The 26,083-nt window shown below is 41.0% G+C and overlaps 1 protein-coding gene across 14 annotated transcripts in view; it reads left to right on the top strand.

The window, feature by feature from the left end:
- Positions 1-26,083, top strand: part of FOXP1 (forkhead box P1) — a 625,482-nt gene that overhangs the window by 114,475 nt on the left and 484,924 nt on the right. Inside the window, exons 1-3 of one of the 14 annotated variants that reach the window (XM_070777093.1) lie at positions 4,851-4,990; positions 6,758-6,905; positions 18,252-20,383. The exons of 12 other annotated variants lie outside the window; for them this stretch is intronic. The gene's annotated coding sequence lies outside the window, so the exon portion shown is untranslated. Of the gene's footprint in view, positions 1-4,850; positions 4,991-6,757; positions 6,906-18,251; positions 20,384-26,083 lie in introns of those variants that run through there. One more of the 14 variants, XM_070777096.1, reaches the window with a different exon arrangement.

Below are 26,083 nucleotides of genomic sequence, written 5' to 3' on the forward strand. Positions count from 1 at the left end.
ATCTTGCTAAATCATAGAATAATTTACTCTGGCATACTGTGATGCACGGGCACTTTCCCCCTAAAGACTTCTGTGGGAAAAGACATCATTTTAACATTTTAAATGGCCAAATTTATGTTGGCATATAGTACAAGGTTTTGAATGTTCACAGTGACATTCCTCCATACTTAAGTCCCCTTTGATTTGTGCTCCCAGATTCCCCACCTTTTTCATAAGTGGACTTGAGCCATCTTCCCTCTTTCCTCCACTGCCATTAAGGTAGTTTTTGGTAGAAATGTTTAAGATCAAAGTTTGTGTACTGATCATTGCCTTAAAAAATCACTGCTGCTACTTCTACTGAGGATTTTGCACTGTGTTTTACTTACCTTAGCTTAATAAAAATATTGGGAGTTGCTTACACATAGTGGGAAACTGACTGCCCTTTGTGGGGGAAATGTAGGAAAACATGATGGCAGCTTTCAGCAGAGAGAAATCTTGAAATTGGTTACTAATGTTGGGATCATGGCATCTGGGCCCATCACTTCATGGGAATTAGATGGGAAACAGTGGAAACAGTGTCAGACTTTATTTTTGGGGGCTCCAAAATCACTTCAGATGGTGATTGCAGCCATGAAATTAAAAGACGCTTACTCCTTGGAAGGAAAGTTATGACCCACCTATATAGCATATTCAAAAGCAGAGACATTACTTTGCCAACAAAGGTCCGTCTAGTCAAGGCTATGGTTTTTCCAGTAGTCATGTATGGATGTGAGAGTTGGACTGTGAAGAAAGCTGAGCGCCGAAGAATTGATGCTTTTGAACTGTGGTGTTGGAGAAGACTCTTGAGAGTCCCTTGGACTGCAAGGAGATCCAACCAGTCCATTCTAAAGGAGATCAGTCCTGGGTGTTCTTTGGAAGGACTGATGCTAAAGCTGGAACTCCAATACTTTGGCCACCTCATGCAAAGAGTTGACTCATTGGAAAAGACCCTAATGCTGGGAGGGATTGGGGGCAGGAGGAGAAGGGGACGACAGAGGATGAGATGGCTGGATGGCATCACCGACTTGATACACATGAGTTTGGGTAAACTCCAGGAGTTGGTGATGGACAGGGAGGCCTGGCGTGCTGCAATTCATGGGGTCGCAAAGAGTCAGACACGACTGAGTGACTGAACTGAACTGAACTGAATGTTGGGAATAGAAGGGGTAGGGACAGATGGTATAGACGTTGGATCAAAGGCTAGGAAGATAAGGGAAATGTTGGGGATGGGAGGCATGAGGTGGAAAAGAAAAAATTGTCTTCAAACTTTGAGCTTGCCTGACATAGGATAACAGTGTGCTTATCAGTGATGGGAAATTCAGTGAGGAAGATTTTTGTAGGCCAGGGCTGTAAACTTTTGACTTTAATTTGGAGTACTCTGATTTGGAGGTGAAGGTGAAAAAAATCTAGAAATACCCAGAGGACAACCTTAATTTATCTTTCTTCAGAAACACTATCACACTCTGGGCTATATTTTTATTTAGGGGTTATTGTGTTCCAGTATTCTTAATTCTAGGTATCTTTTGGCCAACTAAAAATGATTGAACTTTTCTGTTTGTTTGTTTGTTTTTTTTTTAAATCATAGATTATGTCCCACTTAAGCAATAGAGAGGAATATCACTAATTCTCTCACTGGTGTGAAAAAATAAAAATGAACATTTAAGCATATCCTTCCATTTGTTTAAGCATAGTCTGATCAGTTTTTCACTGACCTGGTGAGACAAGGGAAGGGGGGCAAGCCCTGAGGGGCTCTGGGGCTCTGGCTTCTACCAGGTGCGACCTGCTCCAGGGAGGGGATGGGGACAGTGACAGGTGGGGAGTTTGACTGGGGCAGTAATGTCAAAGTGAAGAAATTCATGAAGTGGTAAACGGTGGGAGTAACTATGAATCTCTTAAGGTATCCAAATGCCTCATCATCTTAATGACGTGCATGAATGAATGAATGAGATTCCCACTGTCCCTACCTACTGTCCTTCTAGTCTTGACTATTTTAGTATATTTCCTTCTAGTCTTTTCTGAATGCAGAATTTAAATGTATAGTTGCAATCATCTTGTGCTTGTAACCTTCTATCTTGCTTTTTCTTCATGGTAACTGTTACCATGCTGCCATATTATATTTATGATAATTATTCTTTATTGACTGTCTTATTATATGATCTAGTCACTGCACAGATATTTTTTGAGGTATCTTCTAGGGGTTGGAGCCTGTTCTGTATTTTTGAAATGAGTAAAACCAGTTTCCTGCCTGTGTGGAGATCACTGTTAGAGACATAAAAGATTTTTTTGTGTTTGCCATACCTCGTAGCAGGGTGTTTAGTGTTTTGATGCCCACCAGTCACTGTGGCAACCAAAATACTCCCACACAGTCCCAAATACCACACTCCCCAGCTCCCCAAATGATCACTGGTCTAAACCATAATTTGGTTAACAGTTTTCCTTCCGGACAGGATGGTAAGTTTTGGACATTTTAGGTTGGTATTTTTTTTTAATTAAAATATATTTTTTGTTGTGGTTGAAGTTACATAACATGAAACATACTATTTTAACCATATTTATACAATTCATTGGCACTAAGTACATTCACATTGTCATTGTTGTGCAACTCTCGCCATCATCCATCTCTCGAATTTTTCACCTTTGCAAACTGAAACTCCATGCCTATTAAACACTAACTTTTCAGTTCCTTTTCTCACGTCCACCTCTTGGCCCCTTGCATCTACCAGTGTACTTTCTGACTCTGAATTTGATTTGACTATTCTTGATACATCATATAAGTGGAATCAAACAGCACCTGTCTGCACCTGACGTATATTGGAGTGCATTTTTAAGGTTGATTTAATATACATCCTACAAGCAGATTGTACCTCCCCCCACCTTTTTTTTTCCTTTTCTGTGCCATATTAACACATATGTAAGAAATCTAGATTGGGTACCTTTTGTTCTTCTTAGTTTTATTCGGTGGTAGACAGTTATACATGAGTTGTATCTGTGAGTCCCATCTTCTGGTAGAACAAGGCCTTGAGTGCTGGGGCAGTTTCATGCTACTTTGTGTCTTTAAAGTTTTGCTACTTAAGATTTTACAACAACTTTTTGACAGTATTGGAGAAAGGGCATATGAGATAATCTTGGTTAAGATCTCAAGTGGAAACCCATTGTTTTTCCCTCCAAATGGCTGCTTTTTCTCCATGTCTATACCGTCTGAAGGTAAAGTGAAATACATTTAAGGGCCTAGTGTTAGAGACGGTTTAAAAGCTCATAGTTCAGCATCCTAGTTCTGACACTTATTGACTGTGTGTCTTTGGGTAAGTTACTTAATCCAGTTCTGTCTATTCATCTTCTATTACAGAACAGTATCTACTTCATAAAGATCTTGTGAGAAGCAATGAGCTTTGCTTACATGGTTAGCTTGTTAGCTGCAGTGGAGACCAACATTTATATAGTAGTTGCAAGCATAGGCTCTGGTGCCAGGGACTGGGTTTAAATCTTGATTCAGCTACTTATTATCCTCTGACCTTTTTGTAAGTTACTTTGTAAGTTACTCTGAGTCTTGGTTTTCCTGTCTGTGAAATAGAAATACAAAAAGAGAATCTCCTTTTTGCCCACTGACGTGCACACTGCATGTGGCTGTGGGTGGTGATGGTGGTACTTTGTGCTCTAGTGCAGGATCTGCATGTGATGAGAGTCTGTAAATGGCACCTCTGGGCACAGTAACAGCCTAGGGAGTGTGAATAAGTGGGGGTTTATACATTAGTCCTCTCTGTTTTCACTTTGTTTGTTTTTGGTGGCAGTGGGGCTAATATGTCTGCCTATACGTTTTTCTGACTTATATATTGCCTTAAGTGTTAGCAGAACTAAAATTAATAAAATGCCTTTTTATAGGTATAACAGTGAACTGCTGTACCCTTATTTCTTCTTTGGACTTGGGTCCAAAGGGTTTGGGGCTGATTTCAGAGTCATGATATCTGAGTCCAGATATCACATATTAAAATAAGTGGAACAAACTTATTTTTTGGAGAATGTAATTTAAGATGAAGCAGAGGGGAAAAAAAAGAAAAGCATTTTCAAAGTTCTGCTGAATTCCGTTGGACTTTGTTGGTATTTTTCATTTTGGGGCTTATATTTCATGTTCTTTGTATTGGGTGTAAATTGAGTGTGAACAGTTCTGCATGTTGTATCTCAGAAGTCCAAATCTTTATTCTTTATCAAGCATAGTGTACCACACTTTATTGGGGAAGTTCCAGTCCTCTGGTGTGAGATTGGTTTCGTGGCCTTAAAAACAAAAACCCTGAAAAAATAGTATGTCCTCTACAAAATAAGTATTCCATGCTTACAACTCCTCCCCCAAGAAAAATATGACCCTCAAGGCAATGAAGCACACAATACATAATGAAAAACAATAAAACCTAAGTTCTAGCTTGTACTTTAGTGACTCACTGGCTTCATAATAAAATGTGAACGCAATTACATTTGTGCATCCTCAGCCATTAGGCGAACTGTAGGAAGAAGTAAGGGGGAAGTCTACAAATAGGGTTGTAGGACAAATTCAGATAAATCTCTAAACTCGGGAGTCACCTGGTGTCCAGCAGTGAAGCCTTTCTTGGCTTGGCCGGATGGAACCAGTATGAGTCATCAGAATGTGGAGCCTTCGTTCTGTTCACCTGACTGCTCTGTAAGGCTGTATCTGTATGCTGTGTTCTTATGATTCTAGTGATTTTGATGATTCATTAAAAAAAACAACCACAGGAACAAGATATGTTGACTCTTTGACAGGATGGCCTTAAGAGTGGACTGTTTCATTTTTACCTTTTTGTTCTTTTCCCCTATCACTTGAGTTTTTTCAGCTGGCATATCTGCTGTAGACATAAACTTAGCCTGTTTTCCCTCTGGGTTCAAAAGAATGGAAACCTTGCGCTGGTTTTGGCTAGAAGTAAAACCTGCAGGATATTGAGTCCTCTGTGGAAAAGACTAGAAGGTATGTTCTCAAAATTTCAATAGTAGTGGCCTGGGAAATTGTTGGCAAAAAATAGAGCATTTTTGTGTTATTTGGGTTACAGAAAAAAAAGTCTTTACAATATGACACAATATTGTCATTGATAAACCTGAGTCATTTTTCCCTTTCTTGCCTTTTAAAAGTCTTGTCAAGATCTGTGGTTATATAGTTATTTATTTACTTATTCAACATAAGTGTTCTCATTTGGGCTGTAAACTGAGACCAGGCCATGTGATTTTTTTTTAGCCACACACCACCTGGCATGTGGTGGCATTGTCAGTCTTCGTTCAGTCAGTGGTTAGTGTGAACAGATAAACGCAGTGATAATAACGGCTGCGTGTGTGCCTAGTTTCTCAGTTGTGTCTGACTCTCGCAACCCCATAGACTGCAGCCCTCCAGGCTCCTCTGTCCATGGGATTCTCCAGGCAAGAATATTGGAGTGGGGTGCCATTTCCTTCTCCAGGGGATCTCCCGACCCAGGGATTGTACCTGGGTCTCCTGCATTGCAGGCAGATTGTTGACTGACTGAGCTATGAGGGAAGCCCTTCATAGGCTGACGTATATTTACTGTTTGAAGGTAACAGATTCTTTGTGAAACGCATACAGGCCTTCTCCCTCTTCAGCCTTGCCACACATCTTTGGTTATTCTAACTGCTCACACTGTTGGGGTATGCAATTGAGGCTTGTGGAGGTTTCTGAGAGAACTCGAGGTCATGTGGTGTAAGTGCGTTTTCAACCCACTTCTGTCTGACTTGGAAACACATAGGATCCGTGGCCAGCTGATATGCCAAATGGTTGTAGCTTGTGAAGTCTCCTGGTGAAATTGTTCCAAAGATATTTGATGAGCAGTATTTTTCTTTGCAACATTGAGAGGTGTTATCCAAGGAAAGTGCATCAGAATTTGATTCTAGTCATTAAGAAAGAGGATTCACTTATAAATAGGAGTAACAGTAGTAACACACGTTCTTTTTGTTGTGTTGTTAGGTATTCTGCTAACCTCTTTTTATGGGTTAGCTCCTTTTGTCTTTAGAAGATGCCTATAAGGTAGATACTTTTATTCCCATTTTGCAGATGAGAAAACTGAGACTCAGGAAGCTTAATGAAAGCTTAAATAACTTACCCAAGGTTACACAACTAGAATGTGGGAGAAAGGAAAATACTAAATGACTTTAAAACTTCTTTCTAAAGTACAGTTAGAGCCAAGGAATTGAAATAACCCTGATTTTTCATCAGTTCACACTGATGCTTGTGAGCCATCCAGCACTGTTTCTAAGTACCTCCCCTGGTGCAGGATGTATTCATTTTTACCTTTTATGAATATTTTATTTTTATTAGTCTAGAGGGAGAGGGAGATTGGCCAGCACTGTGAGTTCCTAGAGTTCCCCGATGAGCCCCATTAGGCTGATACTGTCCTGGAGACAGGATGCTGCCTACAGAGGTTGCCTTGAGTTTTATCTACAGGCACAAGACCTACAGGACTTGAAGGGATGCAGGTGAATGACTCCATGGCATCCATGTGTAAAATTCACTGGGGGAAACTGACATTCAAGAATGTTTCAGTGAAAAATTTGGCCTTTGACTGAAGATGGTCTGCAGCTTTTCCGGTTGTGAGCTCTCTAGCTTTGAATTTTGGCTTTGCTTCCCCACCCCCCCATTACATTCTCAGTGAGAGAATGGATACTCTAGTATGATGATCAAAGCTCACTTTAGATTTCATCATTACCGATTGGTAATTAATTTGCATTTCAGTGTGTGCTAAGTCACCCAGGAAATGTTATCTTCATCCCAGTCCCATCTGAATCTCAAGAATGACTCAAGAATTTTGCTTCTTTCCTCAATGAAGATGGAAACAATTTTGCATTTGTTATTTTTGCGGGAGCTCCAGCTTGACAAGAAGGTAACTTATTCGGAGCTGGTTTCTGGGAAAGAGCTGAAACTATAGAATGGTCCTAAATGTGTGTTTTAAATAATGCTGACATATTTTGTTGATGCTGGCTATTTTATTTGATTGCTATCCGTTCCGAAGTCTCCCCCTCCTTTTTTCTTCTTTGAAATCTGTTGGTTACTATGGAAACAGTGTTGTTTTGGGTTTGGGTGGAGCTGTATCCACAAATGCAATATAAAGTCGTTTATAAAATGGGTTAATATTTATTCTGGCTGGGCATGTATGGGACTTGATGTAATGATAATCACGATCACACATGCAGAATAAATTTGCACTTTTATTGTTATTTTCTTAAGTCTGCCTAAATGTGTGCAATTTTGCTTGGAATGCACTGTCATTTCCTCTCTGATTTGGATATTGCCATTTAAAAGCCAACACCCTGTGCTGGTGAAATTGCTTTGAGTTGGAAGTACTCAGCAGGTCTCAAACATCCTTGCGATCACATTTTCGTTCAGGAGAGTGACTTCTGGGATTTCTTGTGAGACTTGCTCCAGGACCCAGCTTGCCAATTTGGGCCTGCTCTCCACCTCCTCTTCAACAAGCAAGTCCTCCAGCTCTCATTTGTCTTCAGTAACGCAGAACTGTACAGTCCCTCCGCTTCCACATGGATGCTTGTGAGCCAGCCAGCACTGTTTTTAAGTACCTCCTTTGGTCCACGATGCATCCATGAATGTAGGTGAAAGATGAAAGGACTGGGTATTCTGGCCAGCCTCAGGTGGAGTCCAAGAAGTAGGGATTTTGGAAAAGTTTCCAGGGATGATCAATGAAGATTGATGAAAGGCTGAGCAAGGAGGATATTGGGGAAAGGTTCAAGGAATCAGTACTATTTAATATGAGTTTGAGTAAACTCCAGGAGTTGGTAATGGACAGGGAGGCCTGGCGTGCTGCAGTCCATGGGGTGCCAAAGAGTCGGGCACGACTGAGTGAGTGACCTGAACTGAACTATTTAACGTACATAGGAGATGTGCTGGGGCATATGTGTTAAGTGTGGGGGCATTTCATTAAGTCTTTGTAGCCAGGAACATGTTTGTAAGAAAGGGAGTTCTCTTTAGTTCTCTAAAGATCTACCATTAAGAAGACAATAACCATGAAGAGCAGGTGAAATTGCTGTATGAAGTAGACACATGGTGGGAGTCTTTTAAAGATGGCCAGAAATTGCTGTATGATGTGGTCAGATGACAGGAGTCTTTTAAAGATGGCCAGACTCTGGAAGAGGACACCACTAGAAAGAAGTAGGGGCGCCCCTCCCCTTGATGTCACTTAGGCATACATTAGGTACGCAGTTTGTTGGCTGGTTTGCAAGTCCTGTTGGAAGCCAAGCAGTGACTTAGATGACCTCACAGAATTCCCTTACAGGCCCCTGAGTTATTGTCTTATTGTGAAGGAATTTTCAAAATTCATTTTTCTGTACCTTTTGCAAGACCTTTTTAACTCTCTAGCAATGAACACGGGAATATAAAAAATTGCTTTTGTGAAGACCAAAATCCTACAGAGGACTGTTGGAATGATCAAGGATCCTGATCTTAAATTTTGCAATGCTGTGTACCTTTGTGATGGTTCTAATAATGTTGGGTGTATTTTTCAAAGTCCTTTCAATCCACAAGAATTTTGGTGAGTCATGAATGGACTTGTAGGATCATAGAGTTTGAGGAACCTTTGAGATTGAACAGGTCGGAGGTTCTCTTGTATCTCAGCATCACCGGGAATCCTCTTAGAAATGAGAATTCTTGGGTCCTATCCCAGACCTACTGAATCAGGAACTCTGAAGAAGACAGATAGCTGCCTTTGTTTTGGATGTCCTGGATGACCAGCTTGGGCCTCCATCATCCATCATCCCTTGTTTTACTTAGAACATTAGCATAGTAAGGTAAAGTTTGGGGCTAATTGGTAGTCTGTGTCATTGTTGGCAAGGTAACCAATTAACCTGGCATAGGAAAAAGAAAGTGTTTTAGTCACAAGTTGCCCCCAACTGTCTTGTAAAAGATACCCTTTTCTCCTTACTGGAAGAATGGCCATACCATGGCTCAGAACCTTTAACAGGAATGAGGAGGAAGTCCCTATGATGATGGGCTGTGATAATGGGCCACCACCTTGCAGGACATTTATTCAAATAATTTTTATCAGTCATTTCCTTTTGGTGGGGGCCCATCTATCCGTCTGTCTTATATCCCCACACATGCACCCACGTATCCTTCTACCTCCTCGTGCAACAGCTCTTTCTTAATACCCACTGTGCTCTGGGCACCGTGTAGGGACCGGAGCAGGGAGAGAGCATTAGCATCCTCCGAGCGTGACTGGTATCTTTTGTTTTCTTTCCCTCACATTCACACCATGTGTGTTGCCCAAAGCCCAGATACCCAGTTACCACCCTAACATTTATTTTCCCCTTGTATTTTTGGCCTTGGGCTTTCTAGGTCTACAACCCACTAAATTCTTCTTCAGTCACATAAGTTTTCTCATTGAAGCTAAGTGTTCATTTAATTGTAAAGACAAAATATATCCACGAGTAAGTGTCATTGAGAAACACAGATGTTATCGTTCCTTACATTGTGTATTATATTTGGGCCAGAACCTCTCCTCTGTAGCGTTAGATGGTGAGGAAACGGAAGACCCAGCCTCTCCTCGAAGCAGACCCTTTTATGACTGTCCACATGGTAGGAGGTTTTTTTTTTTTTTTAATTAGTTTTCTCCCCAATGACTTAAGGGTGGGGCTTAAGAACCTACACTTACCACTGACTCAGCATCACTCCACCTCTATTGTCTGGGGTTGTTTTTCTGCACCCACCCCTCAAGCTATTTTCTCTGTGGAAGAGGAAGGAAAAAAATTCTGCTGAAAACAATCCAATTCTGATCAGTTTCCCATAGCATAATAAATGCTTGTTTGGACATTGCTTGGACTGTCATTTTAGCAAGAATCTTCTGTTTGATTAAATAACTTCTCTGTTATGTATTGAACAAAATGAAATGTATGTCATAACAGATATAGCTAGATGATGACAACTTTTCTTGACTGTGAATTTCATTAAAGATATACATTTGTGTTGTAGCCCTCTGAATGACAGAAGTTGACAAATAGCTGGGGAAAGTTGTTTTCTGGAGAAAAGTTAGCAGCTCCCCTCTGTTAAGATTTTCCCAGCCCTCAGACAAAAATCAGAAGGAATCAGAAAATCGGGAGAGGTTGGGGGCTGGTGAGTGGGATGGGAGGTGTGATCACTCAGGAACGTTGTGGCGGTGCTTGGGAGCATCTCTTTGTTTCGGGTGACCGTGCAGATGTGTTCATTGTTGTCAGTGGGATAAGCGCCCAGTTTCCCCGGCCCAGCCTGCTGCCTTGAGGATGGACAGATGGATTTGTTCTTTTTCCCACTCTTTGAGCACCTGTGCTAAGTCTTAGACAGTGTGCATGAAACCAGGACCAGTGCCCTGGCTCTTGGAGTATGCAGGGGGGCCCAGAATGGAGGAATGTGAATAATATTCAGGGTGCAGGCTCTGGAGTTATTTGGACCACTCAAGGTAGAGCCCTTCCTAGCTCTTTCATCTTGGGCAAATTCCTTAAGTACCTTGTGCCTAGTTTTTCCCATCTGCCAAGTGAAGATAATACTAGTATCCACTCTGTAGCCTTATTGTGGGGAAGATGAGATGATACAATTCTGGATAGACTTTTATAAGAAACACTGATGTATAATAACTTATTTGATGCATTCATGATACCAAACCCTATGAGACAGATGTTCACGTTACAGATGTGCATACAATACCTGGGTCAAGAAGATGCATTGGAGAAGGAAATGGCAACCCACTCCAGTATTCTTGCCTGGGAAATCGCATAGACAGAGAAGCCTGGCCAGCTGTGGTCCATGGGGTCGCAGAAGCGTAGGACATGACTTAGCGATTAAACACAATGACAAACTCCTATTGATAATGTAAAGAGAAGGGGTAGAATGGAGATTGGAACTTAGGCAGTCTGGCTTTCAGCGGCTGTGCTTGGTACAAGTCAATCCTCTGTAAGTGCCACCATTAGAAGACACCATCAGGGGTCAGGCTTACCCAAGAAAGTGATTGTGGCTGACATCAGAGAAGCCCACTTGCTTCTCCCGGGAGTCAGAAGGGTAAAGCAGAAGCAAAGTGGATTCCTGGCATTGCCTATGAAGAAGTGCCATTTCGGAAAAGTCAGGTGGGGAGGGTGTAGCATTGTTTGGTATCTTGATTTTTTAGTTCCCGGGAACCAAAGGCATCCTAGCCCTATTCAATTCCCTGAAGAGACCAAGAGGGAATAGTAGTAACTCGGCCTGATTCACCATCTGCCATCCCAAGAGAGCATGCTGACTGGGGAGGAGCCTGTCGGGGGCCTCCTCTTTAGAGGTTGCCAACTTTGGCAACCACCATGAGCACCCTGTCATAGGGTGAGCAGGGCATCCTGAAAATTCTGACCAGCTGTATCCGCCTCTTAGACCTGTGGGCAGTTAGCTTGTTTTCTTAAATAATATCTCCATTTATATATGAGTAAATGGATTCTCTAGCCTTTGCAAAAATGCGTGCTTGATACCACTTGTGAGTACTGTTCAGGTGAAATTACTTTTTTCCAGTTTGTTCTTGCCATCATCCATACTTCTGTTATTACACAGTACACGCCTGCATAGAGCCTGTTCTTGGTTTCTAGACTTTTCCATATCAGGGGTAGCTAGAAAAAGCTTCAAGAAGATGCTTAATTGAACAGAGTGATGTTCAGGGGTCAAGACACAATAACAACAGTTATCTTCGTGACTGCTTCTGTGCTTTCATCCAACATTGCCTTTAATCCAGGCATCACAAAGCCTTTTAAAACAGGCAGTAATTGAAATTGCAAAACCCTTGTGGGGTAGGGATTTTTGTCCTCATTTCTTGTGGGGAGTGAACCCAGTCTGGAGGAACTTGGGGTCACCATTCCCACAGTGTCAGGGAGAGGCAGTCATATGTGGCCCTGAGTATGGGATGCTTTCCTGTGCCACTGTGTCCTGAGCAGGGCGCTGAAATATCCTGAATCCACAGACACTGGTTAGGCGTAAGTTTCTCTGTTTTCAAAGGTGACCTGCTGGGAGATTCCCCCCTCCCCTGCCCAGCCCCCTGTCCTGCCCCAGGATGAGTTCTGAGGTCTGAGAGTAGCTAAGCCACAGAGAGAGGCTTAGTAGCAGATGCACAGAAACTGGGAGAGGCAGCTTGGGGCTCCATAAGGTGCTGAATTTCGAGTCAGGCACCTCTCAGGTGAAAATGCATGATTAATTGATTTATCTGAGAGACAAGAGATGGGTTTATCAGTGGTGCTGCTGGTGCTGGACTGTTGGCATTGGAAGGGTTATCTGTGGAGGTGGCCAACCTGCTGGGCCATTTTAAGCAGCGAACTCAAGTCACCAGGTTACATTCGGGAGTCCTTAATTTGAGCAAGATGAAGCTATATCACCTTCAGATTTAAAAACACATAGTCAGTGGTGACTGGTTTGAATTTTTCATCATTGGATGACTGTGGAATACAAGGGAACTAAATGGGATTTATTCTTAGATCCGACTTCCAAGGCAGATGAAATGATTTCCCTCTCACATCTTAACGGATTTTTAAATCCTATGGAGGATTTGGCTGAAGACACTCTGTGAAATTGCAACTGTACAGGAATGGGTTCTCACCTATTATATTCTGTCTCAGCAAGTGAAATGGTGACTGGAGCTCACCAGAAGGAGAGTGGTACCCAGGGAACTGGCCTGTCAAGACCACATCATCCTATGAGCTCTGTGCTCCTCTGAAAAGCATAGCGCCCTCCTGAAGTCAGGTGAAGGGTGTTGTTTGAAATGAGCCATATTTTATTTTTTTCCAGAAATTCTTAAGCTGATTGTGTGACATGAACATCTAAACAGAGTAACCAGATTCCAGTGGCGTGACCGACATCAGTTTATACATTCTTTCTCTGCCCCTTATCCTTTCAACAAAATGGTAAATAATTTCATTTGCAGGCAGATATCATGGACATTTTTTTGCCCTGGCAGTTCTTATTTTAATGAGAAATTTGCTTTATCTGGTCATATGTTAGTTGAGTGTGTCCTGATTTTACGTAGCAGGTGTTTATGAAGAATCCTGGAGGGTCTCCCTCCATCCTGATGACTTCCTCTCTCCAGTGGTGAGCTTGAAAGGTGGACCCTGTTATGGGAGGTCCCCTTAGCCCTCAGGTCATCTCGATGCCTGCCTCTGTCTAAAGAAAGCATTGGCGATTTGGAAGAGGGGTGAGACCTTGTCTCCGGTCTCTTCCCCATGAGAGTACCAAGCTCTGCCAAGCTCCCTTGGGGAGAATTACTTTGACATTATGATACCACAGACCTGCGGTCTCTAATTTTGACCGATGCTATAACCTGCAGCACTCGCAATGCGGCTCTTGTGTTGCGTGTGGTGGACCAGAGCCCTTGTTTCTGTGTCATTTGTCAACTTGCGTTTTTAGACGTGACGGATGAGAATAAGATCATCAACCCACTTCATTCTAAGATGAAACAAAAGCCATTGTGACTGAAATAGAGAGTTTGGTGTGACTCACTCTACCATCAAATATGCTTTGTACACAGAGTTCCAAAGAGATTTCTAACTTTTAGGCACCATTTTAAGGTCTCGAGACCTGATTAAACTTGAGAATGGACAGAGGTCTCCTTGGCTTTCCCCCTACCCCCCCACAACACACACAAAATAGAAGTGACACCTCCCCCCCCCACCCCAAAACAGATTCCAAGCATTTGGGTTTAAAGTCGCAAATTCCTCGATGATGCTGTTTTGTGCATCTCTTTGTTGTAATTGTACCAGCTGTTTCCCTCCCTTTCAGCCTGTCAGAGCTACTCCCAGCAGTCCAAGGCAGCACCATCAGACGATTGTACGAAGGGAATTTGATTTAATTCTCCATATCGTGCTTTTAACTAGAGACGGCGTAAAATCAAATTTGGCTAAGCTTATAAGGGTGTCGTTTAGAATGATGGATTTTCCCAACTACCAGTGTACAGTGTAAAACTTTTATTTTCCCCTTTCTTTATTTTAGGTTAAACACATCTCTCACAATGACTGTATCGTTGACAGTATCTATTTCAAATAAACTAGCTATGCCCTCTGCTATAATTGAGACTTCCATAAATGGGCTGTACTTCGACTTTTAAAATATTATTTATGACCTTAAAACTCTCACTTCTCTAGACTAGTTAAGTGGCTTACTAATATCAAGAATATTGGACCTGATTTATTAGGATACACTAGCATGTTACCTCACTTCTTAAATTTTAATGGCCAAGAATGCTGTAGAAAACTGAAGCAAAGCAGCTTTCCTTTTTGGTGAAAATTGAAATCAGCTTAACTCACAGATTAATTATCTGATTTCTCTGAAATCATGCATCTTTCAGTGTGTCTTTCTTCAAAACATTGGAAGGCAAGCGTTTCATTTTAAAAGTGCTTTAATTCAGGGGCTAAAATAACTTCATTTTGAGTAGGGGTACTTACTTGCAATGATGAAATTTTAGAAATCTGTATCTATTACATGAGGAACAGAAATAAAGAGGGAGATAGTCTGTTGGTGTTCTGTTCCTGACAATTTTAAAAATCTTTATTTATTGGCAATAGAAGAAAGAAAGCTCTGTTGGAAGGAGAAATAGAGAGATCCCCTCATCCATTCCCCTGTAGGGGTAATTTTTACACCTTGTCCAGTATTTAAATACCTCTTAACTGCTAGATGTCCATCTGTATCCCCTTCCTGGGTCTTCAGAGTAGTGTATGAAGCATGACCTTGTAACTTGCTTTGTTTATACATCTGTCAGGACAATATGTTATCTTCCCTTAAAAATGCAAATGTGTTCCCCGCAATACAGAGCTCTTTAGTCAACAAATAAATTGAGGTAAAGACTTTACCTAATACCCATTTAATTTAAATTCATTTTATAAACATAAAGACGCCTTTTAAGAGAAGCTTTAATTCCTACTAGCACCTTGATTTGTGGTTGCCATGGAGAATCAAATCTGTCATTTGACAAGAAAAGTCACCCATTTATGACAGCACTTTATCTTGTCTCTCCAGGGGAAGAAAATGTCAAAAGTGAGAGCAGAAAAAAATAAAGCCTTGAAACACCAGAATTTCTTGATTTCATTTTTATTATTCAGCTATCATATCCTTTCTGATAATAGCAACTTGGTGAAAATAAATAATGTTCCTACAGTAAAATCAAATATTTCCTATTGGAATGGACAAGGTTCTTTGTGACTGTCAGTGCTGTGAAGTCTGGCAAGAAATAGTGTTATTAGATAAACCTGCGGTGCCCAAATCCCATTTTCTTTTCATTATAGTGTCAAAATAATTATACCTGTGTAATTTGGGTAAGGAATTGCGGAATAAGTAAAATGGCCCATTGCAAGAGATTGCTGCTTTACACTTGTGTTCCTTTCAGGGTGGAGTTTCTAAAGGAATAAATGCCCGGCTAAATAAAGTATTTTCATTTGAATAAGATATAGAATAAGTCTTCCGTATTATATGCTAAACGGGTAGGTAAAAGCTATATTTTGTTTTTTTTGCCCAAATACCTGTTTTGCAAATCAGAATTAAAAAGGCAGAATATCTTACCTAGTCATGAACTGGGATATTACATTTTGCTAGAGACTTAAAAAAATATTTCATCCAATCTGATGTTTGTTTGGGTTTTTGAAAATGGTGTGGCACTCCAAGAGACGAAAAATTTAAAGTTCTGATCCAGATCTGACCAGTGATTCTTTAGAGTTTGCCTGTGCCCGAGTAATGTGTATGTCAGTATATATATATGGACACATATTCACTGGAAGGATGTTTGCCTTCCTGCCACATTCATGGTTAAAATCTCTTTTCTGAGATTTGCATTAAACAAAAATGTTGGTGTTCTGCTCAGATAAGCACATGAAAATAATCTGGGCTGCATCTTTCTTGAGGGGCAGTGTTTTTGATTGTTGGAGTATACACATCTTGATGTGGTTCAGAAGTGAAGCAATCTTGTATCGATGAGACAGCATTGTAATAGCAAGCCCTTTAGTGAAGGTTTAGTGTAAATATCTGATTGCTAGGGGAGCTGGTTTCTGGAACAGTTGTGCTGTACAGGATTATGAAAATGGAGAGAAAAGAAAGGGCTGAACTCTCATTTTTCTGAAATTGGCACTCAGTGCCGGAATGGTAGCCAGTGCTGGTTGGAATCTGCTGTGTGGAAGCCTGCAGCTGCAGAGTGCCCATCCTGGGCACTCCAGCCAGGGATGTGCGGCTAGGTGTGTTGCTAAAAAGGAGAAAATGGGGAGAGGGAATGGCTATGACTTGTGGCAAACAAACCTACCCATAAATATCAGTACAAATGTATTTCATCGGCATATCTTTTGATTTCCTTGATTGTGCATGTTGGACAAACTGCCTGTTTTTACCCAGTGGTTGAGCCATTTCCCCTACTATTTGTGTGCCTGGGAGTTCTCAATTGCCTAAATGTGAGACATCAGGCACTAAAGTACACTTATAGGGATAGGCACTAAATACAAATCTGCAGAGGCACTGTATTTCTGAATTAATGCTGCCATGTTATTTAACGCTCAGGACTCTGTCTGGCCCTCTACTCTGATAAAATTGTCACTTGAATTTCGTGGAGGTGAGAATAGCAATGTGGATTGTCTCCACATCAGCACTCAGATCATTTTTGTGATTACTGAGGATATTGGATGTATGTACCCAGCAGAATGTGTTCACACCAATTGATAGTAAAATTGCAATATGGCATAATCATCATTTACATAGGATTGTGTGTGTTCTAAGTTTGTGTGTGCAGCACCTCTGTAGATTTTCTGGAATCCAGTGTGTGTAAATGTGCTGGGAAGACTTTGGTGGGGGGGTGCTTTATTTTATTGGATTTTGAACTTTTTTTTTTTGGATTTTGTACTTTTAAAAGTGCATTTTATTTTTTTCTTAACATAACTTTCTATGAGTTCTGATTTGTATGAATTTGTGAATGCTTTTATCTTTTTTTTTTTTTTAAGTTTTATGGTGAGGATTAGCAAAGACATTTAAGAACATGGTAGAGATGTGTGAATGAGTAAACCCTGCCATCGTAGCCTAGCATTCTGTCAGCACACTCTCACATACTCATCTTTATGTTCTAGTAGGAGAATTTGTCTTTGTGTGTCCTGCTTTATTTGAGGGGCAATGATACATCTCTGAGATAAGTTGCCAGGGCAGTCTTTTTTATATGCGGTATTTTCTTTTGCAATAACCTGCAAACACTCTTTCTTTAAAAATAAAGCTGCTAATACTAGTCGACACAGATTTTTTTTTACAGGAAAAAAAAAAAAAAGCAGAAGCAACCTGACTCTTTGATGTCGCATGAGCTTAAGATTATTGTTTTGTAGTTAATAATAAAAAATACTAGCAAAATATTTAGCACTTACTATTTTTCAGTCACTATATAGTTTTAGTATCTCATAGTATTTCTGTGAAGTAGAAATTGCTGTAATCTCTACCTTCCAGAGAAGAAACTGATGTGTTAAAGAAGATACATAGTCCTAAGTCCCAAAGCTGGTTCCTGGAGGATATGGGATTTGAACAACCAGCTTCTTTGGTCTCCAGAGGACAGAAGAGAAGGCTGTGGGTCAAGAAACACTTAATATAAATTTTGGTCCCTATTGTGATGCTATCAACTCGTAGATATAAAATATCAGCTCAGTATATCGTGCACTACCTGTCACGTCTGAAAGATTATTAGTTTACAAGAAAAACCAGCACCTTTCTTTGAATGCAGCTTCTTTGCCTCCTCAATAATGAAAGTAACAGAAAACCTTATTTACATCTCAGAAATCGTTTCCTCAAATTTCCTGTTTTGCCAGACTTTTGTGTGTCCCTTTCTGTTTCTCTTTCTCTGTCATGCCTTCTGCCCACATGCTACGCTGTAAAGCGAGACCCGCTAGTTTGTCGATTTCATGAAGATGTCTGTCCATTGTCTCTCCACTGGGGAAGGGCTTCAATAATCAAAGTAAGGGCCACTGTCCTTCTTTCCATGGGACATTCACTCCTTTCCATCAGCAGGGTTTTATGGCTGTGCTTTTTGGAAGTCCTTTGTCCAAGTTACTTTACCTGAAAGCTTGCTGTATTCTTATATTAATGTAGTAAAATTATAGTTGTTTTTAATAACTTAATTGAATGAAAAAGAACACATGGAACTGAAAAGTAAAATGGTAGTATTTATTAAACTGTTCTTGCATAGCCCTGCAGATCTGTACTCCCCCTTGAAACTATTATTAATAGTTCTTTTCTGTTTTAGGTTGCCTGCATCAGGGAAACCAAAACTGTTGGAAGTGCAACCCTTAAAAACATTTTGACTCTTCCTATGAATGAAAATGACACCCCACTCCAGTACTCTTGCCTGGAAAATCCCATGGACGGAGGAGCCTGGTGGGCTGCAGTCCATGGGGTCGCTGAGGGTCAAACATGACTGAGCAACTTCACTTTTCACTTTCATGCATTGCAGAAGGAAGTGGCAACCCATTCCAGTGTTCTTGCCTGGAGAATCCCAGGGACGGGGGAGCCTGGTGGGCTGCCGTCTCTGGGGTCGCACAGAGTCGGACACGACTGAAGTGACTTAGCAGCATGAATGAAAAACGTTTGGGCTTCTTCATTCTCCAGATTTAAAACTTGGGCCTTTAAAAGTACAAACTGAGACAGGGACTCAGAAGCAAATGCCTCTTCTTTTTCACTTTGTAATCAGTTAGTTCTTTGAAATACCATCCCATGCAATATTTGAGTTTTCTTCATTTTATCCCAATTGTGGCAAAAGCAATGTTTTCTTAAACACTTAAGTGAGTTTTTATTTAGGACCCCTTTGAGAGCTAGCTTTCACGTTTTCTTTAATGAAAAGGGAAGGGTGTTTAATGACGAAAAGCTCACATATAATGGGTTATTTACTGCTCCTTTTTAAATCACTTGGCTTAGTCCTAGAAAAAGTGAATATTGGATTTGAGGAGTGAGCTTGCCTTCCGCAGCTGGTCTGTTTCTGTTTGAAGGGGTCTCTACACAGGGATGTGCTCTGTTGTGTGCCTCGGTGTTTAAGGCGGAGGGGGAATGTCTGCTTCTGAAGCATTTCCTCCTTTGCCTGTCATTTCCTATTTGACGAGTGTAGCACTAAAGGCATGTGTGTGCACATGTGTTTCTGCACACACTTTCTTTTAAGAAATTGACTATTTGTAAAGAGATGTGTATCATTCATAAGAATTCCAGAACAGTGCCCCTGCCCCCATTCAGTCTGGGTATGATACAGTTTTTGAAGTTGCGTTAGGTTATACTGTTTCAGTGGGTTGGTGAGTTTAGCAGTGGATCAAAAGGAGCCCATAACAGCCCAGAAGTGGGTGTACACTTGAAGTTATACGACAGTACTGAAACAATAGCAGACTGCAGGAATACATGAGTGTTGGTCGTTCTGATTCAGAGAGTCTAGAATAGGAACCCAGAAATCTGTGTTTTTTTAAAGCAAACTCCTCTGATGATTGGAATCCAGGTAGTCCACAGCCTAGATACCTGTGTTTTTGAAGTTAGGGAGCTCTCCTTATCATCCCACCATCTAGAACAGCTCCATCCAAATTCTTCTAGAGCGGTGTTCCTCACATCTTGATGTGTATTGGGATCAGCTCTGGATCTTGTTAAAATGCTGGTTCTTATTCAGTAGGTCTGGGAGGGGTGCGCCTGGGCCCTGCATCGTTAACTAGCTCCCAGGCGCTGTCCATGCTCCTGGCCCAGGGCACACTGAGAACGTCACGGCTCGATGGTTTCTGTTGTGCAGTTTTTGGGGGGGAAAGGAAAAAAAGCAACTTTTGGTGTGCTCTTTGTCTCTGTGGTTTTCTATTGAACCTTCATCTCTCGTTCTCTCTCTCTCTGTCTTGCCTCCTGTTTCAGTGTGTCCCCGCGTCTGTGAACACTGAGGAGCGTTTTCACAGGTGAAACTACGGCTGATGCTCATCATGTATGCGTAGACACAGAGATTCTAAATTAGCCCCAGTGACCCCAGCTCTGATCACCCTGTAGGATTCCAGTTCTTTCTGCTGGATGGAGGGCATTTAAGATTCTTTTGAGACTTTCTCTCACCTCCTTTACCACTGCTGTTATGTAACAAAATAGAGGCAGTGTAGTTCCAAACTCCAGGGTCACTGGAGAGGGGTATCTTGCAAAGGGGGGTAAGAGAAGTAACAGTTTTATCTCTGGATTTTCCTGCTAAGATACAAATATTTGTTTTATAAAGGCTTTGACAGAGAAGAGGTGCTTTGCTGGAAATACTTGAAGTCACAGCAGCTCTGTTTCAGAGTTGTGGCCGCTTTCAAGCTTGGTCTGTTCATTGTCTTCAGCAGAGATGCCTGGTTCATAATGAGTTTGAGGACTTTATCTCTTTGCATGAAAAGAGATGAGGTGAGTCCTTGAAGACTTTATATCTTTGGTTGTAGAAGGCAAATGTAGAAGCTCTTAGGATTTTGGTGTCTGAGCTGAGTACATATTCATGAATTCCCTTTCTACCTGGGCTTTCAGAAAAGGGGTGTAATCAGTGGGCTCAGTTCTCAATTTCATCTGTAGTAGTACAGATGAAGGTACTTCTTCAATGACAATACAATTTTAGATCCTGAAGGTGGTATTGATCATCTCAGTAACTTTCGACAAGATCTGGGGACTGGGGATGGGGGAGGTTGGTTTCATTTGTTCAAAAGCGGGAGTTAGACTTAAATGAGCCTTATGAGTCCATCAGTACCAGAGATAGTTTTCTGCTTGTGTTGAAATCCTTGATTCAGGCTACCGGGCTGCCTGGATCGCATTGTGAATCTCCTTTAGCTAACAGCTAAACTGGTTATCCCAACAGGGTAATCAAGGTAACCGGTTCTCAAAATCGAGCCATTTGCCTGTGTCCTTCATATTGAAGAATATATCTGAGAATTCCCATTTTAACCAGATGTCTCCCTTACCTGGTAGACAGTGTGAAACTGGAGGTTGAGAGGGATGAGGTTGGAGGAGGGACCCTGCTTTATTCTTGTCTTTGTTTAGCTAGCAGGTCTTGGCATTATTTTACGAACCTCTGTACATGCTTATTCCTCTCCTGATTCCTGTTAGGAAGGTAAGAAGTAGGCAGTATAGGAACATTCAGTGATACTTACCCAGACACCACTGAATGTGTTAGAATCGTAGAATTTTGGCCCTAGAAGTAATGTGCCCCGAGAGTCTCACACTCAAACGGGGCCACACAGGTACTTACGAGGAAGTCGGCGGACTTGGTGGGGAGAGTGGAGAGCCAGACAACACTGCCGATCAGTCTGTCCACTTGTTGCCAGGACTTTGGGCTGTATTGCCAGGTTTTCTGAATTCTCTAGAAATGCCAGCAAACAGAGTGGACTTTTAGGAGTCCTTTGGAGATGCGTCTGTCTTACCCATTGGGACTCCACTGAGTGAAAGGGGAAAGGAGAAAAAGCCAGTATGTGGAAGTCATTTCCATTTTCTGGGAACATCAGCTGATTTTCTCAGCGATTGAAAAGCTATCAAATGGTAACATTTCACTGCAGTTGACATGGGCAGGAGACAGGTGCTCCTGCTCTGTGACCATCAGAGAATAACAGGTCTTGACCAAAGCAGTGTCCACATTCAAAAATGTGTGCCTCATCCCTCCAAGTTCAGCCCTCTCAGATATTCAAATATAACATGAGCCTGCTTTGGGTCAGTAAGCCCAAACCTCATCATTTATCCCAGAGAGAATAAAATTACATCTAGCAGCTCATCTGCTATAGTGCCAACTCCGAATTTTTCCTCTCTTGCCTTGCTCTTTGGATCTGCTCGTGTTATTGAAAAATAAGGTATTGTTGCATGGAAATCACCTGATTTTCTGAGGTGTTTACATTAAACAAAGCTGCTGCAGAATAAAAACATTTGCCTCCTTGACTTGAGTGCGGGAGAGGTAAAGGAAAACAAAAGAAAAACTAAACTTCTGAGTTATTTAGTCTTGAGACTAATTTCCGTATTGTGTAAGGTATTTCAGTATATGAGAGTTTTTCGTGTTCTTTAGAGTTCCCTTTGATGACACTATTTCAAAAGATACAGGGTGGTAGGTATTAGAAATGGATATCAGTTCACCTTCTGGGGGCTCCAAGCGTGCTTGATTTCAGAGACCTAGCAGGTAACATTTTTGCAATTGCACACATATCTTTACGCTATGGGCACCGACTTTTGCCACAGAGAGGTGTGTGACCACCTACACAGGAGATGCACGCCTTCGTAAATGAGAGCAGCATAATTCTTTTTTCTTGGAAAGCTGCACCCCAGAAACCTATTGTTTTGCCTGTGGAATTACCAACCTGGAGGTAGCCTGGAGTTAGCACATACATTTTTATTTGGGATTTTGGCAATTCTTCTAGCTGGACCACTTTTTTCCCCCCATTTGTCAGTGCTCACACATGAGAGACCCAGTTTGTGTTCCTTTGTGGTTCCAATATGTTCTCCTTTTTTGTTTGTTTTTAACATAGAGGCTGACCACTTGATATGTTTGTCCCAGTGACAGAAAGGCAGTGTACCCCCCATACCTTCCTGACTCTGCCTTCTACTTATCCTGAGCATTTCCACACCATCGGTGTTTTAATTACTGTATTGTTCTTCCAGTTCAATTGTATTTAATTGGCTTCATGTTTTGTCTTTTTGTTTCCATGAAAGGATTATTGGGGGTGTGAAAAAAAAAAAAGCCCATTTAAGTGAAGCCCCATCATTTAAAACACATAAAAATTCTTTAAGATGCCTTTTTATTCAGGATCTCTTTATCTTCCTTCACAAGCTTTCTGAGAATAAGTAGTGCATGTTGAGGTTTATCTTTGCTTTTATGTGCTCCAGCCACATGCTTAACGTTGAGCACATTTGAGTCTCATTTCACCGGCTTTCACAATCCTTTTATAAAGGGACTGATCTGTTAACATCACCCTCTTTAGATCTAGCAGACAGAACGTCCTTCCATACAAAGAAGGGCTCCCCGTCTTTCTGGCCGGCCAGTAAGTGAATGATTTCAGGCCTGGTGGGCAATACTCGTGTCCATGCGTCACACAGCCCGACCACAGTAGTAGGCAGCTGCATGTAATTTTGAACTCCACTCATTGAACTGTAATAAAACAATATAAGCACTGCTTGGGGGGAAGATTGGATGCAGTTATCCTTACACAAGGCTCGGGCATATGAAAGCAGTGCTGGCTGACAAGAGGATTTTGAGATTTGATTTTGATTGAATTGCAGAATTGAACAGGCCAGGAATGTCAGTGGAAGGCTAAACGCCTGTAGTGCCATAAAGTTTTATTCATGTGAGGCTTTCCAATATCAAGTAGATGGATTATTGGAAAAGGTGTCAAGGGACATGAAATGGAAGAGCCCCAAACATAAAATGTAGGCAGGAGGGAAAAATTACTTCTTGCTTAGTGTATAATTAGGTCTCCAAAAAAAAAAAAAGAATATTCCATAAAATTGTTTATTCTTCCCTCTCTTCAAAGAAGAAAAAATGATTCTCTTGTTATATCACTTGTTATTTTTTCAAATGAAGTTGAATTTAGATTTAAGATGAGATCTTATGTCACTCTTTTCCTTCCTTCCAGTTTTAATGAGATATAATTGACATATAGCACTGCATATGTTTAAGGTGTTCAGGGTAATGGTTTAACTTAAATACATCATAAAATGATTGCCTCTAAGTTCAGGAAACATTGATCATCCCATGTAGATATAAATTAAAGAAATAAGAAAAAATTTTTTTTCCTTGTGATGAGAAACCAAGGATTTGAAAAATACCAGGATGGTGATTGCCTACCATGGGAAACGGCAGGTGGAGCATTTTGTTGAGTGATAGAAAATGTTTTGTCTTAATACGGGTTTCACTTGCACTGTTGTACACATTTGTCAAAATCAATTTATCTCTAACACATAAGATATGTATATAAACTTTATGTAAACTACACCTCCATAAAAACTGTTAGCATACTACTAGCAAGAAATCTCATATATGTAGACATGTAAAATAATTCATAATGAAATACAGATTATTTGGAATTGACAGTGAAGCACTCCTTTTCAACTTAAGAAAAGTAGTCTTAATGCCATTCTTTTTGATTTTGTTCCAGATCAACATAAGGTGATAGTTTTTGTTGAAAAGAGAGGGGAGGGTGAATCAAGAATATCTCTGTGCACTAGACACCATGAGCTCTTCTTTTCAGAAATAAGAGAGAGTCTGGGCTTCACACATCCTAACACACTGGCTTGTTTCATTGCTCGGGAGTGTGTATAGAATCATGCACGCATTTGCCTTGGGCAGCTGATATGACCATTCATATGGGGTTGGAGAGCAGTGTTCATTGGCGATGAGCTGGTAGTTCTCTGATGAGGTTATATAGAAGGTTGGTTGGGGAGGGCCATGTTTTTTGCGTTTGCTGCCCTGGTTCTTTATCGATGTGCAGTGTTTCTATTAAATTTGTGAATGAAGCGTTGCTAAAAATTGCCAGGGTGGAGGTCAAGAAATACCTGTAACTTTTTAGTTTTGAATTCATTGGTTTGGCATTTCTAACCAAAGTGGTTTTGGCTGAATAATCAAAATTAGGAATATATATGCAGTTTGACTCCAGCCTGCAGGTGTGATTTTCCTTTGTCCTCCTCCTACCCCTTGTTCTAATGTAGTCAGTATTTAGAAACATGTTTATTTGTAGATGAGGTTTTTGTGAGGTTAAAACAGAAAACCAGAAAGGACATTTCGAACCCTGAGGGGGTTTGTGTTTTTCAAGCCCCCCCTTTTCCTTTAATGCTGAACTTGAAAGAAAGGCCAGCTTTCAGGTTGATGTTACCTCCCTGAGATTTGTAAAACTTTTCTTTACCCGTGTTCCATAGATCTCTGTTAGAATGTATTTAGTTATACTTTATTATTGTTTAGTTTTTCTGAAAATAAACTCCATGAATATTTATCTAATCAAACAATGATTCATTTACAGGCAGCTTTTAGAAGGAAAAAGGGGTCCTCAATTGGAGTGGTCAGATTGCATAATGTCTAAATGGCCCCTTTTAATTTCATATCTCACCCCCTCATTCTGTAAGGTTGGGGCAAAGTTGATATCTGAGAGTGGAATTTTCTGCTGTTGCTGGAATTAATCCTAATTTGTATTGAGACAGGAGGGGAAAGGGTTGTTTAGGGCCGATGAAAGGAAGTGCTCACAAAGTTGCAAAAAGCTGCCTTTGAACTCGGTAAGATTCAAGGAAATTTGCCTGGTCTGCTCCCAGCCACGCAGTTCTGATTTTGATTTTCGAGAGAGAGAGATGTTATAGTGTTAGCCATCAGTTTACCTTGTGATTCCTCCTTGGAAGTTACTGCCACACACAAATGCGTGAGAATCGCATTTCACTCCCATGTATCTTTAACACTGTACTAAAAAGAAGCAAGCTAGTTGCCCAGAGTACAACGTTTAAGGAGGAACACACGCACAGGTGCTGAAACCTTGAACTTGGACGACTCTGAGAATGAATGCCTCCTTACATTTTGAACTTGAGGCCCCTGGCTTGCTTTCTTGAGTTCTGGGCCCTGTTATAACACTTTTAAAAGGTGTATTTGGGTTGCCTTTTTTTTTTTTTTTTTTTTACAGTAAAAAAATACTCGCTCTAAGTGACGCATATCCACCTTTTTGCTATTGGTGTAACCTCCCCTGTCTTACCGAAATTAAATAAATGAAGAGAGTGATTATACAATATCATTTGATTCCTGTTTCCATGCAGTTTCCCCGAATTGGCAAGCATGCTGCGTCTGAACTAAAATGCAATTTTGCATCAGGTCTAGTCATGACATGTATTTTTTTCCTTTGATCCCAGTGGAGCTGGAGTTTGACATTCGTGAGCAGACTTACACACCACACACCTTATTAAGTGATACAGTTGCAAGTGCCCTCCGTTAAAAAGACACGTGCCGGCATTGCCAAATTGAAGTTTGTTAAGCAGGTTTCAAAGGATTAATACTTGGCAATTATTTGGCTCTAAATTTGTGGAAGTGGTAATTTCGTGTTCAAAGCAGAGACCTTAACTCGGCACATTAAAGCAGTTGATGAGAACAATCTTTGTTTCTGGCGCTAC

This window comes from Bos indicus, chromosome 22, assembly GCF_029378745.1.
Source record: "Bos indicus isolate NIAB-ARS_2022 breed Sahiwal x Tharparkar chromosome 22, NIAB-ARS_B.indTharparkar_mat_pri_1.0, whole genome shotgun sequence".
NCBI lineage: Eukaryota > Metazoa > Chordata > Mammalia > Artiodactyla > Bovidae > Bos > Bos indicus.